Consider the following 15,694-nt stretch of genomic DNA (forward strand, 5'->3'; position numbering starts at 1 on the left):
TCTTTATTCATTCATCTGTTGATGAGCACTTAGGTTGCTTCCATATCTTGGCTATTGTAACAATGCTGCTATGAACACTGACGTGCATATATCTTTTTGAATTAATGTTTTCATTTTCTTAGGATATATACCTGGAAGTGGAATTGCTGGGTCATACGATAACTCTATTTTTTTTTTTGAGGAACTTTCATAGTGTTTTCCATAGTAAGGTAAGGTGTAAGGTAAGGTGAAGTTGCTTGGTCGTGTCCAACTCTTTGCGACCCCATGGATTTCTCCATCCATGGGATTCTCCAGGCAAGAATACTGGAGTGGATTGCCATTTCCTTCTCCAGGGGAACTTCCCAACCCAGGGATCGAACCCGGGTCTCCCGCATTGGAGGCAGACGCTTTAACCTCTGAGACACCAAGGAAGCGGTTATGCCAATTTGGATTCCCACCAACAGTGTAACAGGGTTCTCTTTTCTCTACATTTATTATTTGTGTTCTTTTTGATGATAGCCATTCTGATGGGTGTGAAGTAGTATCTCATTGTGGCTTTGATTTGCATTCCTCTGATGGTTTACAATATTGAGCATCTTTTCATGTGCCTGTTGGCTATCCCTATGTCTTCTTTAGAAAAATATTCAGGTCCTCTGCCCCCTTTTAAATGATTTTTTAAAAACTTTTTATTTTGTATTGGGGTATAGGGCTTCCCTGGTGGCTCAGAGGTTAAACTGTCTGTCTGCAATACGGGAGACCCAGGTTCGATCCCTGCGTCGGGAAGATCCCCTGGAGAAGGAAATGGCAACCCACTCCAGGATACTTGCCTGGAGAATCCCATGGACAGAGAAGCCTGGTGGGCTGCAGTCCATGGGGTATAACTCATTAACAGTGTTGTGATATTCAGGTGAACAGTGAAGGGAGTCAGTCATACATATACATGTATTCATTCTCTCCCAAACTCTCCTCCCTTCCAGACTGCCATATAATGTTGAGCAGAGTTCCATGTACTATTCAGTCAGTCCTTGTTGGTTATCCATTTTAAATATAGCAGTGTGTACATGTCCATCTCAAACTCCCTAACTATCCCTTTCCCATATCCTTTCATCATTCTCTAAGTCTGTAAGTCTGTTTTGTAAGTAAGCTCAGTTTTATCATTTCTCTTTAGATTCCATGTATGAGATGAATGACTTTTTTTTGATGTTGAGTTGTATGTTGTTGCTCAGTCACTCAGTCATGTTCGACTCTTTGCGACCCCATGGACTGCAGCATGCCAGTCTTCCCTGTCCTTCACTGTCTCCTGGAGCTTGCTCAAACTCATGTTCATTGAGTCAATGATACCATCTCATCCTCTGTCACCCCCTTCTTCTCCTGTCCTCAATTTTTTGCAGCATCAGAGTCTTTTCCAGTGATTTGGCTCTTCCTATCAAGTGGCCAAAGTATTGGAGCTTCAGCTTCAGCATCAGTCCTTCCAGTGAATATTCAGGGTTGATTTCCTTTAGAATTGACTGGTTTGATCTCCTTCCTCTCCAAGTGACTCTCAAGAGTCTTATCCAGCACCATAGTTCAAAAACATCAGTTCTCCAGTGCTCAGTCTTCTTTTTGGTCCAACTCTCACATCTGTACATGACTAGTGGAAAAACCATAGCTTTGACTATATGTACTGTTGTCAGCAAAGTGATGTTTCTGCATGTGAGTGTTTGGGAGTCTCTGGCAGAGGCATGCATTGACAGTGGCCTGCCTTGGGGTCAGGGGCACTGACAGCAGCAGTCCTGGGAGGCATAGCATGCTGGTATAAGTCCTTTTTGAGGAGGTTGCCATACCCCTACCATTGGTCTAGACCAAACTACAGGGAAGGAACACAGCCCCACTTATCAACAGAAAATTGGATTAAGGATTTACTGAGCATGGCCTTGCCCACCACAGCAAGATCCACTTTCCCCCACAACCAGTCCCTTCCATCAGGAAACTTGCCTAAGCCTCTTATCCTCATCCATCAAAGGGCAGACAGGATGAAAACCACAATCACAGAAAATGAACCAGAATGATCACATGAATCACAGCTTTGTCTAACTCAATGAAACTATGAGCCATGACGTGTAGGGCCACCCAAGACAGGTGGGTCATGGTGGAGAGTTCTGACAAAGTGTGATCCACTGGAGAAGGGAATGGCAAACCACTCCAGGATACTTGCCTTGAGAACCCCATGAACAGTATGAGTTGTATGAGTTATTTATATATTTTGGAGATTAACCTCTTGTCAGTCATATTATTTGCAAATATTTATTTTTTTTCCATTCTATAGGTTATCTTTTTGCTTTGTGGTGGTTTCCTTTACTGTGAAAAACCCTTTAAGTCTACTTAAGTCCCATTTGGTTATTTTTCTTTTGTTGCCTTTGCCTCAGGAAACAGATCTGAAAAAAAAATATTGCTACAATTTATGTCAAAGAGTGTTTTGCCTATGGTTTCCTTTAAGAGTTTTATCGTTTCCAGTCTTACATTTAGGTCTTTAATCCATTTCAAGTTTATTTTTGTATATGGTGTTAGAAAATGGTCTAATTTCATTCTTTTACGTGTGACTTCAGTTTCCCAACACCGTTTATTGAAGAGACTGGTTTTCCTCCATTGTATATTCTTGCCTTCTTTGTCACAGATTAATTGACTCTAAGTGTGAGGAGATGCAAGTTCAAACCCTGAGTCAGGAAGATCCCCTGGAGAAGGAAATGACGACCCTTTCCAGTATTCTTGCCTGGGAAATCCCGCACAGGCTGAGGAGCCTGGCGGGCTACAGTCCCTGGGGTTACAAAGAGTCAGACATGACTTAGTGACTGGTGGTGGTGGTTTAGTTGCTAAGTCGTGCCTGACTCAAACCCTGCATTTTCTACACTGCCGGTGGATTCTTTACCACTGAGCCCCCAGGGATTCCCCAGTGACTAAACAACAACAGTAACTATTCCCTACTTTATTTCCTTAAAAATTTCTATTGTTATTTAGACATTCAGAATTGTGCATGTGACATAAACACATTGCTTAATATGTTATCTTAGACGAAGCACCAGTGTAACCACTACCCAAATCAAAAAGTAAAATTGATTCCAGCCAACCCCCTCTGTGCCCCTTCCTGTCTATCACTCCCATCAACGGTACTGACTAGCCTGACTTTTAAATAGCATTTAAAAAACTGAGATATGCTTCACCAACATAAAATTCATTATTTTAAAGTATACACTTCAGCTGTTTTAAGTATATTTATGATATTGTGCAACCCTGGAGGAGGGCATGGCAACCTACTCCAGTATTCTTGCCTGGAGAATCCCATGGACAGAGGAGCTTGGAGGGCTACTGTCCATAGGGTCACAAAGAGTCAGACACGACTGAAGTGACTTAGCATGCATGCATGCATTCAACCATCACCACTAATTCCAGAACCTTCCCATTTCCCTCCTTACCTACCCCGCCCCCAATCGTGTATTTATTAGCAGTTAGTCCTAATTCCTTCCTTCCCACATTTTCTGGCAACCACTAACCTGCTTTCATCTCAGTGGATTTACCCATTGTAGACGTTTCATGTAAATGTTATTGAATAATAAGTCATCTTCTGTGTTTAGCTTCCTTCACTTAGAATGTGTCAATACTTCCTTTTTATGGCTGAGTAAGTATCCCATTGTATGAACATACCACATTTTGCTTGACTCTTCCTCAGTCGATATACATTTAGGTTGTTTCCACTTTTTGGCTATTATGAATAATAATATTATGAACAAATTTTTGTGTGAACATGTTTTTAATCTTCTCAGGTACATTCTTAGGAGTGGAATTGCTGGGACTTTTTTTTACCCATCTCTGTAATGTTTAGTAGAGAGTCTGGGACAGAGAAAGTATCAGTAAATAAATAATGATTCAATTGAATTAAAGTAGATGGCTGTCAGGGGCTATGGCCAGGTGTTGGAGGAGGTCACTGGGAGGACACAGTTGACTTGGGAGCTAGATTCCTTATCCTGTCCTCTGTCCTTTGGAGGTACAAGCCACCTACAAACCTATTTTTATACTAGCAGCCACTTCAAGGATGTGGCCTCGAGAGAATAATGTGGTTCTGAAACCTGCTGCACGGTATACATGACTGAACCCACTGAGGCCTCTATATAGACTTTAAAGGTTTTGGTGGGCAGGTATGAAGATTTACTTGGAGCCATCAAAGGCAAGCCTCATAAGTAAGTACCCTTGACATGAAACCCACCAGCTAGCCAATTTGGTGTGGCTGACTCTTCAGTCCCTTCCTTCCCTTCATGTATGAGTGTGAGGAAGGCCAGTTTCGAATTTCCCCCCAGGACTCCCAAGGTTGTGAACCAACATCAGGTCTATTCATAGAAACACTCCGGGAGGGAATAATGGGAAGATTCTTATGTTTTATGACAATGTTGAAGTAAGGGAAGGTGGCACACCGAGGCCACAGAAAAGGGAGGTTGAACAGCTGCTGGTGAGGCTTCCCAGGTGGCTCAGCAGCGAAGAACCTGCCTGCAATGTAGGAGACATGGGTTCAATCCCTGGGTTAGGATGATTCCATGGAGAAGAAAATGGCAACCCACTCCAGTATTCTTACCTGAAGAATCCCATGAACAGAGGAGCCTGGCAGGCTACATACAGTCCATGGGGTCTCAAAAGAGTTGGACATGACTTAGCGACGAAACAACAGCTGCTGGCTCATCAAAGATTTTGGAGCACGGAGCTCGGACACAGTCTTCTTGTTAAAGGCATTTTGACAGCAGCATTACTGCTTTATGGGGAAATGTCTAGCACTGACTTCTGACTTGGCCCTTTTGGCAGGACTTGGGTAAAATTCCAGGAGTGCTTTCTTTAGGGACTGGGGAACTGGTGAATCTCATTCTTTTCAGGTTGCTGATTATTATGATCACTGTGGGCACTTGCTTGTCAAGAATAGAAAGCAGAAAATAGCAGACTGAATGTCCTATGTTCATAGAAAATCTTTTTTTGTCTGTGTTCTCATATAGTTTTTGATGTTTAGTATGACTTTCAAATAGAATGGATTTTCCCCTAATAGTTTAATTTCACCATCAGTAAGTCCAGTTTTCTCAGACCAGGATCTGAGACAATAATAGCTGAAGCACCACAGACAATGATGCATACCATTGACCATCTCAGTTCCACAATTATGAAGTTTGTCTTAATGTTCTTTTTGGAGCAGAGCTCCTTAACCTGTGGTTCATAAAATGAGTGACAGAGAGTTCAAGAAACCCTAGAAACTGTATGCATAATTATACATACATGTTTGGAAAGAAAGAGTTTATTGCTTTTTTACAGATTCTCAAAGATATTTATGAACACGAGTGAAAGACTCCATCTCTAAAGTATTGTCGAAGGGATCACATTTCGTCATTAATTTAACAAACATATATTGAGACTGTAATGTGGGACAGGCACCGTTTTGAGGCTGAATACAGCTGTGAACCAGACATAGATTCATCTTTTGCTGAACTTACATACCAAAGAGAGCCACATTTCACAAGAAATGTCATGGAAATCAGTTAAAGAAAACACAATGAAAGCAAAATGCTCAGATTCTAATCTCAGATTATACATATGTTACCCAAGAATATACAGTGGAAAAGTCAGTCCCAGGGTTCTTATTTATGTCAAGTCAAATATCTGGACAGTTGACCTAATTTTTCACTTTCCACTAGATTCTTTACAATTGTAGACATAACTGCGGTGTCTTGAATGATTTAGTTTCCTCGTTTTAAATCGTCTTTCGGCTTTGAGAGTGGTTGAATACTCTAAAATAATGCGTTTTGGTACAAGGCAGTTCTCCGGTGGGTGGAACCTGACCATTTTCAAAAAGAAGCCCCTTCCCCACTGTGAGTGTTTTCCCTTTGCTCATTATTTGCCCCTGAGTCCAGCTGGTCATGTTACCATTAACTGCCACTGGAGGGAGCTGTGGTATCAGGCAAATGATCTTTCCATAGCTTGAAGGAGTAATGTCCCTGACTTGTAGCCATCCGTTTGCTTACCTATAACAGGTAATAATTGTTGATTTCCTGCAGTTTCAAAGTGTAATATTTTATCTTGGCTATGTTCCCTGATTTCTCTTGCAGTCTTCAGAAGTATTTTTCTAAAAAATTAAGGATGTTAATTTTGTTTTGATAATTTCCTGACATCCTTTAAGAATAGTTGAGAAATCCTGGAGTGTTGCAAATCAATACCAGTAATTACTAGTGTAGGTGTATGAATGTTGCTGACAGGTGCTTTATACAATCTTAATAAGAAATGACATGATTTAGATTCTCCTTACACTGGGGACCATTTAGTGGTTTTCTGTTGCCTTGAGATAAATTGCAGATATCATGTATTGAAACATAACTCAAGTTTTACTGATGTTTATATAGTGGAAACTCTGCCCAGGAAAATTAGTGTTATTTTTAACACCATATCAGAAAGCTTACAATTTATCTGAATAGCTACCTAGGTATGATTGTCTATTATCTGTTTCTTTCTATCCAAACTCTTCCTGTCTTAACTTCTACTGCTCTGTAATCACTATTAATGGAAGAGTTTTTTCATGAAAAAATATTATTTCTAAAAGCACCTACTAAATTATTCATTTTTTAATTGCTGACATTGGATATAGAATCAAGATCTTAACCAAAGGCTAATAAAAGACTAAGCAGACCTATAAGTGGTATGATATAGTTATCATTTTATTATACTATTATTAATTTAAGATATGACCCCCCTAGATAGAACCTTCCCTCTCCCTGTATTCTTTTCTTCTAGCTTCATTGTCCTCTGTTTTTCAAGAATGATGTCTCAGATTAGAGGCACAATCAAGGACTGACTTGCTAATTGTCATGTATAATTTTATATTTCCCTGATTGAATTGAATTGGACATTTTTCTCTGCAAAAACCTTTATTGCTTCCATTTGGTCCAAGATTTGTGAGAGGGCTCCAGGGTGGTTAAAAAGCTGCCTACGTGGCCATAGAGAGGGGCTTCAAGTAGAAGCCCTGAGACCTGAGGGCTCCTCAAAGGCCTCGGGGCTTTGGAGGGTCCTAGCTGTGTTCCACCGTGAGCCTTTCAAAGAGAGGCCGCCCAGCCCAGCCTGGGGATCAGCCAGCCTGCAGAGGGTGGTCAGGTGGGCGCCCATCTTTTTAATGAGTTTCACCTGCTCATCTAGGATGTGGCTCTCCAGGAAGTCACACAGGTGGGGGTCTGCGTGGGCAGAAACCAGAGTGTGCAGATCCTACAAGGGACTGGTTCAGGTTCTTGTCCGTGAGGATGCGGCTTCCACGGCGTCCTGGGTTTTCCCTCACTTATCTGGAGGTGGGTGCTGCATGTCCTGGGAGACGCCGTGGCTGCCGCGCTGGTTTTGAGTTTTCAGGAGACTCTCAGCGCCCTGGTGCTTCTCCTTGGCCAGTTCTTAGGAAAAGGGGCCCATGCCCTCTGGAGTCACATTGTCCTGGTAGAAATAAAAGCCCAGAGAGGTAGGTGTAGGAGACTGCGGGTACACGTTGACCAGGTGGTGATGGCGGCCTCCACCTGGGTGGATTAATTCTGAGGAATTTGGGAGCTCATGGTTGATTGGTAATAGGAAGCTAAGTTAAACAAAAAAAATGGTGTTGGCCTGTCCCAGAGGCGGAGCATAGATGAGAGGATGGTTCAGAAGTTTGCACCTGGAAAAGAAGCTGAAGGGTGGTTGGCCCTTGGATCAAGAGGCATTTCTGGGTCGGCACCATCCAAACTCTGTTGAAGCAAGAGACAGATCCGCAGGATGGCTGAGTGCACTGCCAAACTGAAGTGGAAATTTTGTGATTTTGGATTGGAAATGATTGCCACCATTCTCTAAACATATTTTTCTAGGTTTTCTTTCTTATTCTTTAATCAATTAATGGTGAATTTTCAATAAAACTGTTGAATTAAAACATTTGAACATACATAGTGCAAATACACCATTTATTACTTTGTGATTTAAAGGCTTTTTATAAAATAGCAAAATCAATTTTATGAAACAGGTTAGACAAGTACACCATTTCTGGTCTGTTGTTGATTTTTCTTTTTTAAAATTTTTAATTGGAGGACAATTGCTTTGCAATTGTTGATTTTCTAGTGCTTGTTTTCCTTAAAGAAGATGAAAAGAAATGACTCTTTAATGTCAAAAGTTGTCAGGACACAATGAACGAGTAAATTATCATTTGAAAGGCACGTTTAGAAAATTTAAACACACATTTTGTGACTATAATATCAGTTCCCTAGAGTGTAGGGTAAAATAAAAACACATCTGCCCAACCCACTGGTTCTTTTTTGACCTATTTGTGCATTAGTTGCCACAGGTAACATTTATCAAAAAGACAGTGGGATATATGGCCAGGACATGGGGTTGTTGTTGGACAGACCTAACATTGAACTCTAATTCCAGCTCTTAATTAGTCTGATTATAGACAAGAACAATCTAGAAAATATGGAATATCAATCCAAGAAACTTAACAGGAAATACCTTAATAGGCATCACCAATGGCTTCTTGAGACAAGTAGTCATGCGATTGAAACATGCTTCTGCTTGTCATTCCTGCAAGGTTCAAAGTGGAAGCATACCGCTGTCTGGAAATAGGCCATAGTCTCTGGCATTGGGCAGAGAAACAGCTGATTTCTTCTCGTTGCTCTTGTAATAAAAGGTGAGGACTCTGTATCCTGCCAATGCTACAGGAAAATTGTGAATGGAAAAGAAGGGATAGATGTGAGAGACACTGGTGGTATCTAGGATTTGATGTCTGGCTGGGCATGGGGAGGAGATGGGGAAAGAATGATGTAACAAAAGGTTAAGAGTGATGTAAACCAGAGAAATGTTTGAACCTTCAGTTAAGAACCCATTGTAGACCCTGAAAAGTACAGCTTCGGCAGAGTAGAGAGGTTAATAGCTAAGTTGCCCCTCTTTAAACCTTCTTAGACTACTGCTGCTTAAACAGATTTTCACCTTAATGAGCAATCTATAACTTACAGTCATGATTACATTAACACACTGTTCTCCAATTGTGTGTGTGTGTGTGTGTGTGTGTGTGTGTGATCGTGATGCAAGATTTTTTATTGTTTGTTAACTCTACAGGGTTGGGAATGTTGGAGAAGAAACACAGACAGATTTTACAATTGTTGGAGTATGATATCAGTTGAATTTACATCTTCACCAGGCTCTGTCCAGTGTTCTTGGTATGTTAGTTTTCTTGCCTAAGCTAGAAAGACAGCAACTTGAGTATAAGGACATTTTAAGGACTTCTTGCTTCTTTGTTGTTACTCAGTATATTCAAGCAATGCTTGGCAAATGGTTCCAAGTGGCTCTTGTTTGAATGCAGTAAATATACAATGAAGGGCTTATAGTCACCGCATCTCAGATCTACTTCATTGCAGGGTAATGAGCTGTACAATTACAGTGGCCATTGTAATTATTTGTATAAGTGTCCATTTCCCAATTAGGTTGTGAAGTCTTTGAAGACAAGATGGCATCTCGTTCACTTTTGAATATACAATACCTCAAATCCACAGTGTCTGTTATATTTAACTAAATTTGAGTGTTCTTGTCCATCTTTCTCATTCTTTCTGAGCCTGTGCTCTTGGCAGCATTGTTCTGCAGCCATGAATTTTGGGGCAATGGACTCTGGTCTCAAATTTCCTGTCTGACTTCATTTGTTTTCAACATATGCTAGGGATTCAATGGTTTATTGAACAAAGAAAGATGTAGAGGCTACATTGCAATTATCTTCTCTTCTTATGGCTATGAAAAAAGTGAAAGTGAAGTCACTCAGTCATGTCCAACTCTTTGCAATCCCAAGGACTGTAGCCTACCAGGCTCCTCCGTCCATTGGATTTCCCAGGCAAGAGTACTGGAGTGGGTTGCCATTTCCTTCTCTAGGGGATCTTCCCAAACCAGGGATCAAACCCAGGTCTCCGGCATTGCAGATAGACACTTTACCATATGAACCACCAGGGAAGCCCTCTTATGGCTATAAATATTACTAAATGGCCATGAAGTTGAAGGTAAACCCAGAAAGATATGTTTTTCCGTCCATTGACTATTCATTTGGTAATCAAGAAATTTTGCTCCATGATACAGATTTCAATATGGACACACATAATTGATGCTATACTTTAATCTGAAAGGCCATTTAGGAGTTAGGTATGGAATGCTTTCCATTTAAGGACTCTCCTCCATAAAGATTCAGAGGATTAAGATTTAAAGATTTAAAACTCCTAGCTAAAGTTGCACATGACTCATACTCTGAAATGTTTTCCATTAGGAATAAAATTGATCTTATAGGACTTGGACTTCTTTTCTAAGTTGCTTTTTATGCTCTCAAAAGCCACTAGTACTCCATTTTATTTTCATATGTAACTTTGTGTTAACAAACTTCAAAATTTATCCATACTATTACAAATGGCTAATAATCACTGAAGTGACATTTCAAACAAAGAAAAATGAGAATTAATTGCTTCTCAGTTCTTGCTAGTCCTAAATACTAGTAAAAAAGAATTGGTATGAGTGTGGGAAAAACTTATGCCAAAATACACAGCCTCAGTAAAACCAGAGTAAATTGAGGAAAAGAAAGCTCATACCTTCATGTAGAAGGAACAGCAGGCTTTACCATCCACTTCTCTCTAATGACATCAGCCAGTTAGGAGCTGTCTTAAAGTTAGATTTTGAGAAAATGCAAAATCTGGCTGTGTAATGGCCTGCAGGCAACCAGGTTTGTGACTTAATTCAAGAAGGTAGAAATTGACCACTCAGTTTGGTGTGGTAATTAGATTCTTAACTGCTCTCTCTAAACATACCTATTTTTAATTGAAGGTTTGTTGTTCCAGTCTACAAAACCCAAGAGTATATAACTGGAGTTCTTAAATGTGAGAAAAATTGTATTTTCTCCCTCCATTTCTCTAAAATAACTCTCATTGAGATTAATGTAACTTTGCACTAGGAAAAGTTTGGCTGTCTTTTGGAAATGTATTTTTCCAAATGTTTCTATATTTAATCCTTTCATAACATGCCGTTTATCTTTAACTTTGCTCGTAAGAAGTCACTTATATTTTTCTTAAGATTCTGAGACTTACCAGATCATAAAGATTCATAGAAAGCTGTTTGTCAGTTTTTAAAGTCCTGGCTTTGATTTTGGGAACTCTGTTTTTTTTCCATTTCTCATTAACAGACTGATAAGACAGATATCTTATGATAACCATGGTGGGAAATTTTTATTTACGGTATTTAAGACTGCACTGAATGTTTCTTTAAAAACATTAATTACCTTAGCGCCATCTTGTGGACCAATTGTGTTGTCTGTATGGATCAAACCCGTTACATGTAATAAACTACAATTTTTTTGGTTATTTTGTTATGATGATGACCTTAAGCTTCTTTCAGTAAAATGGTAAAATTAATTCTTATATTTTCCTATATTTACTCAAAAAATTCTACATATTCTATAGTTATTTTTAGGAGGCAATCCAAAGGTTAACCTGATAAATCTGAGATTATCGTAATAAATAATTCAAACCAAGACCAGCCAGTAGAAACAGATGGTGCTTCTGGAAGAACTTGAAAATTTTCCACTCTTAAATGAACATAAACCTTCTGCTTGGAGCTGTGCGACTACATGGACTTATGAGCACGCCTGTAAATCTGTGTAGTTACTTTTTTTTTTTGTGGTCTCGAGTCACATTCTTTTAATTTGATGCCTCTCAAGGTATGGGAAGCAGAGGCTAACTCAAAACACAAGAGAACAAGTTCTGGTTATTCTCAGTTAGTAGTGCTGTCTTCCCTCTTTCTGTGATTGCTTCCTGCTTCTCTGTTTTCCATGTGAGACTGTATTCCAGTAGAGGACAAAAGACACTTTAGTAAGCTTTTTATTATACTTAAGCCTGGGTTTAACTCCCTAAATAACTGAATAGGCATATAATCCTATGGATTTCTTAAGATAGCGAGTTGGGTCTAGATGGATTATGACATTTTTTTTTTTCCTGAGTCTTTTCAAATGACTAGCAACACTTCTGTGGACAATTATGTTTGAGAGATAGCACTGGTTTAGATGAATAATCTGAAGCAAAGAGAAAATAAATCTTCAAAAAAAGAAAGAAGGAAAGAAAGAAAAAGAAGTGAATGCATGTGGTAACGCACTGTTTTGAGCCATCTCTGTTCACATTGACAGATTTCTTTTGACTGATTTTTACCCAAAAAACACAAAACTGTTGGTAAAGCTGTAAATTTAAATATGGTTGGTGAAGATGAGCTTGTCAAGAGCTTTTTAAAGGTAGAATAAGTCATTGACTCATAAAAGTTATGTTAGAGAACCATATGAAGTAATATATGAATAGTATATGTAGTTGTTAGCTAATTTATTATTTTCAATTTTAGTAGTTTCAGTTTTTATTCTTAATTTTTTGTAACTGGCCATCTTGTAGCTCAGTCAGTGAAGAATCTGTCTGCAATGCAGGAGACCTGGGTTCAGTTCCTGGGTTGGGAAGATCCCCTGGAGAAGGAAATGGCAACCCACTCCAGTATCCTTGCCTGGAGAATCCCATGGACAAGGAGTCTGGCAGGCTACAGTCCATGGGGTCAGAATAGTTGGACAAGTCTTAGCAACTAAACCACCATGATCTTTTATTTTTTCTATAATTGAACAAATCATTTCTCCAGGAAATGGAATTACATAAATACACTGTCTGAATATTTATGTCCTCGTAATATGTTGACATTAAAAATTATAGTTGGGTTTACCAAATACTGGCCAAGAAGTAGGAAAATTGGAACAATCATACATTGCTGGTGGGAATGTAAAACAGTACAGCCATTTTGGAAAACAGTTTGGCAGTTTCTTAAAAAAATTAAATGTCCAGCTATAATATGACCTTCTGGGCATTTATCCCAGAGAAACGAAAACTTCCATTCACAAAGAAACCTGTGCATGACGTTTATAGCAGCTTTATGTATAACAGCCAAAAACTGGTGAAAACCCAGATTTCCTTCAACCATTGAGTGGTTAAACAGACTGTGGTACATCTATACCATACTATTCAACAATAAAGAAAACAAATTACTGATATATGAAATAATTTAGATGAATCTTCAGAGAATTATGCTGAGTGAGAAAGACAGTCCCCAAAGGTTATGAATAATATGATTCCAGCCACAGGCATACCAGGTTGTATTGTGCTTTGCTTACTGAACTTTGCAAATACTGCGGGTTTTTTGTTTTCTTTTTTCTTTTTATTTTTTTGACAAACTGAAGGTTTGTGGCAAGTACATTAAGCAAGTCTGCTGATGCCATTTTTTTCCAACAGTAGTTGCTCACTTTGTGTCTCTGTCACATTTTGTAATCCTCACAATATTTCCAACTTTTCATTGTTATTGGATTTGTTTTGGTGATCTGTGATCGTGATCTTTGATGTTACTTTGATCATGTTTTTAAAGCTCAGATGATGGTTAGCAATTTTAGCAAATTTTAGTCTTTTAATTAAGGTATTACATTTTTTTAGACATAATGCTATTGCACACTTAATAGACTACAATATAGTGTAAACATAACATGCCCTGCTCCTAAGTTGCTTCACTCGTGTCTGACTCTGTGCGACCACGTAGACGGCAGCCCACCAGGCTCCCTGGTCCCTGGGATTCTCCAGGCAAGAATATTGGAGTGGGTTGCCATTTCCTTCTCCAATGCGTGTCCGACTCTTCGCGACCCCATGGACTGCAGGCTACCAGGCTCCTCCACCCATGGGGTTTTCCAGGCAAGAGTTCTGGAGTGGGGTGCCATTGCCTTCTCTGTAACATGCACCGGGGAGCCAAAAATTTTAGTGTGACTTGCTTTATTGCAGTATTTGCTTTATTGCATAGTCTGGAACTGAACCCACAGTATCTCTGAGATATGTCTGTTCTTGAATGACGAAATTATGGAGGTGAATAGATTAGTAGTTGCAGTGGTTTAACATGGGGGAAGGACAGAGGAGAGGTGGGTGTAGTTAGTAAAGGGTAACAGGAGAGACCCCTGTGGTAATGGAATGAATTTAGTCCTGGCTGTGATGTTGTCTATGGTTTTGCAAGACGGTACCATTGGGGAAAAATGTATAAGTGATTTACACTCTCTGTTATTACCTACAATCTGCAGTCATCTCAAAATAGATGTTTAATTAAAAATATAAAGCAATGTTTACTAAAAGATAACATTAATTCAGTGTTGAATTGATGATGCACACTCAGGATTGTTTTATGAACCTTTAGCAAATAAATATATATAAAATGTTACAGAAGCATTGTAAAACTTGAAAACAATTCAATATCATAAACAGTACAATGAATAAATATACTATGCTTAGCCACATGTAAAATACTATACAGCAGTGAAAATTAGTGAAAATATGCTTCAGATTTTGTGAATCTCAATAACTTCATGTTGAGTGAAATAAGCATATCATAGAAGATAGATAAAGTATGAATCTGCTTATGTAAACATAAACACGGGATAAACTTTTCTATTTAAATTAAGTCCCATTACTTCCTGGCAAATAGTTGAGGGAAAATTGGAAACAGTGACAAACTATTTTCTTGGGCTTCAAAATCACTGCAGATGGTGACTGCAGCCATGAAATTAAAAGACGCTTGCTCCTTGGAAGAAAAGTTATGACAAACCTAGACAGTGTATTCAATAACAGAGACATCACTTTGCCAACAAAGATGCATATAGGTAAAGCTGTGATTTTTCCAGTAGTAAGCAGTCAACCAACTCTGAGTTAGCTGACTATGCTGTTCTATGTATCTAAGGAAACTGATTTTATTTTATCAAATAGTAGACTAGTGTTCAAGTTGTCACAAATTAAAACACAGTTCTCAGTGAGCTTTTAATCTCGGAGTTTAAAAAGGATCACAATATTTTCCTAGCAACTCAAAGACACTGTAGTATATACATATTTAATAGCATCGTGCTTGGTTGAACACATCCTTCCAACCATGGAGCATTTAATGGCTGTTTCCTAATACTACTTCCCTACAAGTTCAGCTTAATTTCATTTGGGATATTAACTAATACTGTGTGAGACAGATGGCTGGTGGTAAGTTGTTATATAACACAGGGAGCCCAGGCTGGCACTCTGTGACGACCTAGATGGGTGGGATGGGACGAGGGGAGGGAGGCTCCTGAAGGAGGGGATATCTGTATGATTATGGCTAATTCACGTGGTTGTACGGCAGAAACCAACACAGCATTGTAAAGCAATTAAAAAAAAAAGTTATTTCAGCATTGTATTGGGATCTTAAAATTTTTTAAAAAATGTATTCTGTGTGCCAATACTGAGGAAAATTCTAAGGCAAAAGAAGAAATGTTCCCAATAGGTGGATTAGTTAGATAATCTGAATTTTTAGAAATTTGCTAAATGTCCTCATTTATTTACAACGCTTCTTAACTGGCTCCACCCTTAACTGATGGACAGACTTGATCTCTTTTAAAATATCTAATCTCTTCCTGATTTATTGTCATAAACTCCTTGACAGGTGTTTTTGTTTGTTTGTTGTGACCCATGACTTTCAAAAAGGGTGCATCTCTGGGATCAGTGGTACTATTGTATTCAGAGCTGTTTTTCTTCACAAATGGTAATCCTATGATTCAAATTAGAAGAGTGAATATACATTCTGATATTTCTATTCTATATGTCTTATAGGGTTTATGAGATTAAAT

At 39.0% G+C, this 15,694-nt stretch overlaps 1 pseudogene; it reads right to left on the reverse strand.

Annotated features, from left to right (window-relative positions):
- Window positions 1-6,984: 6,984 nt before the first annotated feature.
- On the reverse strand, window positions 6,985-7,565 carry LOC138931558 (ferritin light chain pseudogene; annotated as a pseudogene).
- Between the last annotated feature and the right edge of the window lie 8,129 nt (window positions 7,566-15,694).

This window comes from Ovis canadensis, chromosome 6 (genome assembly GCF_042477335.2).
Source record: "Ovis canadensis isolate MfBH-ARS-UI-01 breed Bighorn chromosome 6, ARS-UI_OviCan_v2, whole genome shotgun sequence".
Lineage (NCBI taxonomy): Eukaryota > Metazoa > Chordata > Mammalia > Artiodactyla > Bovidae > Ovis > Ovis canadensis.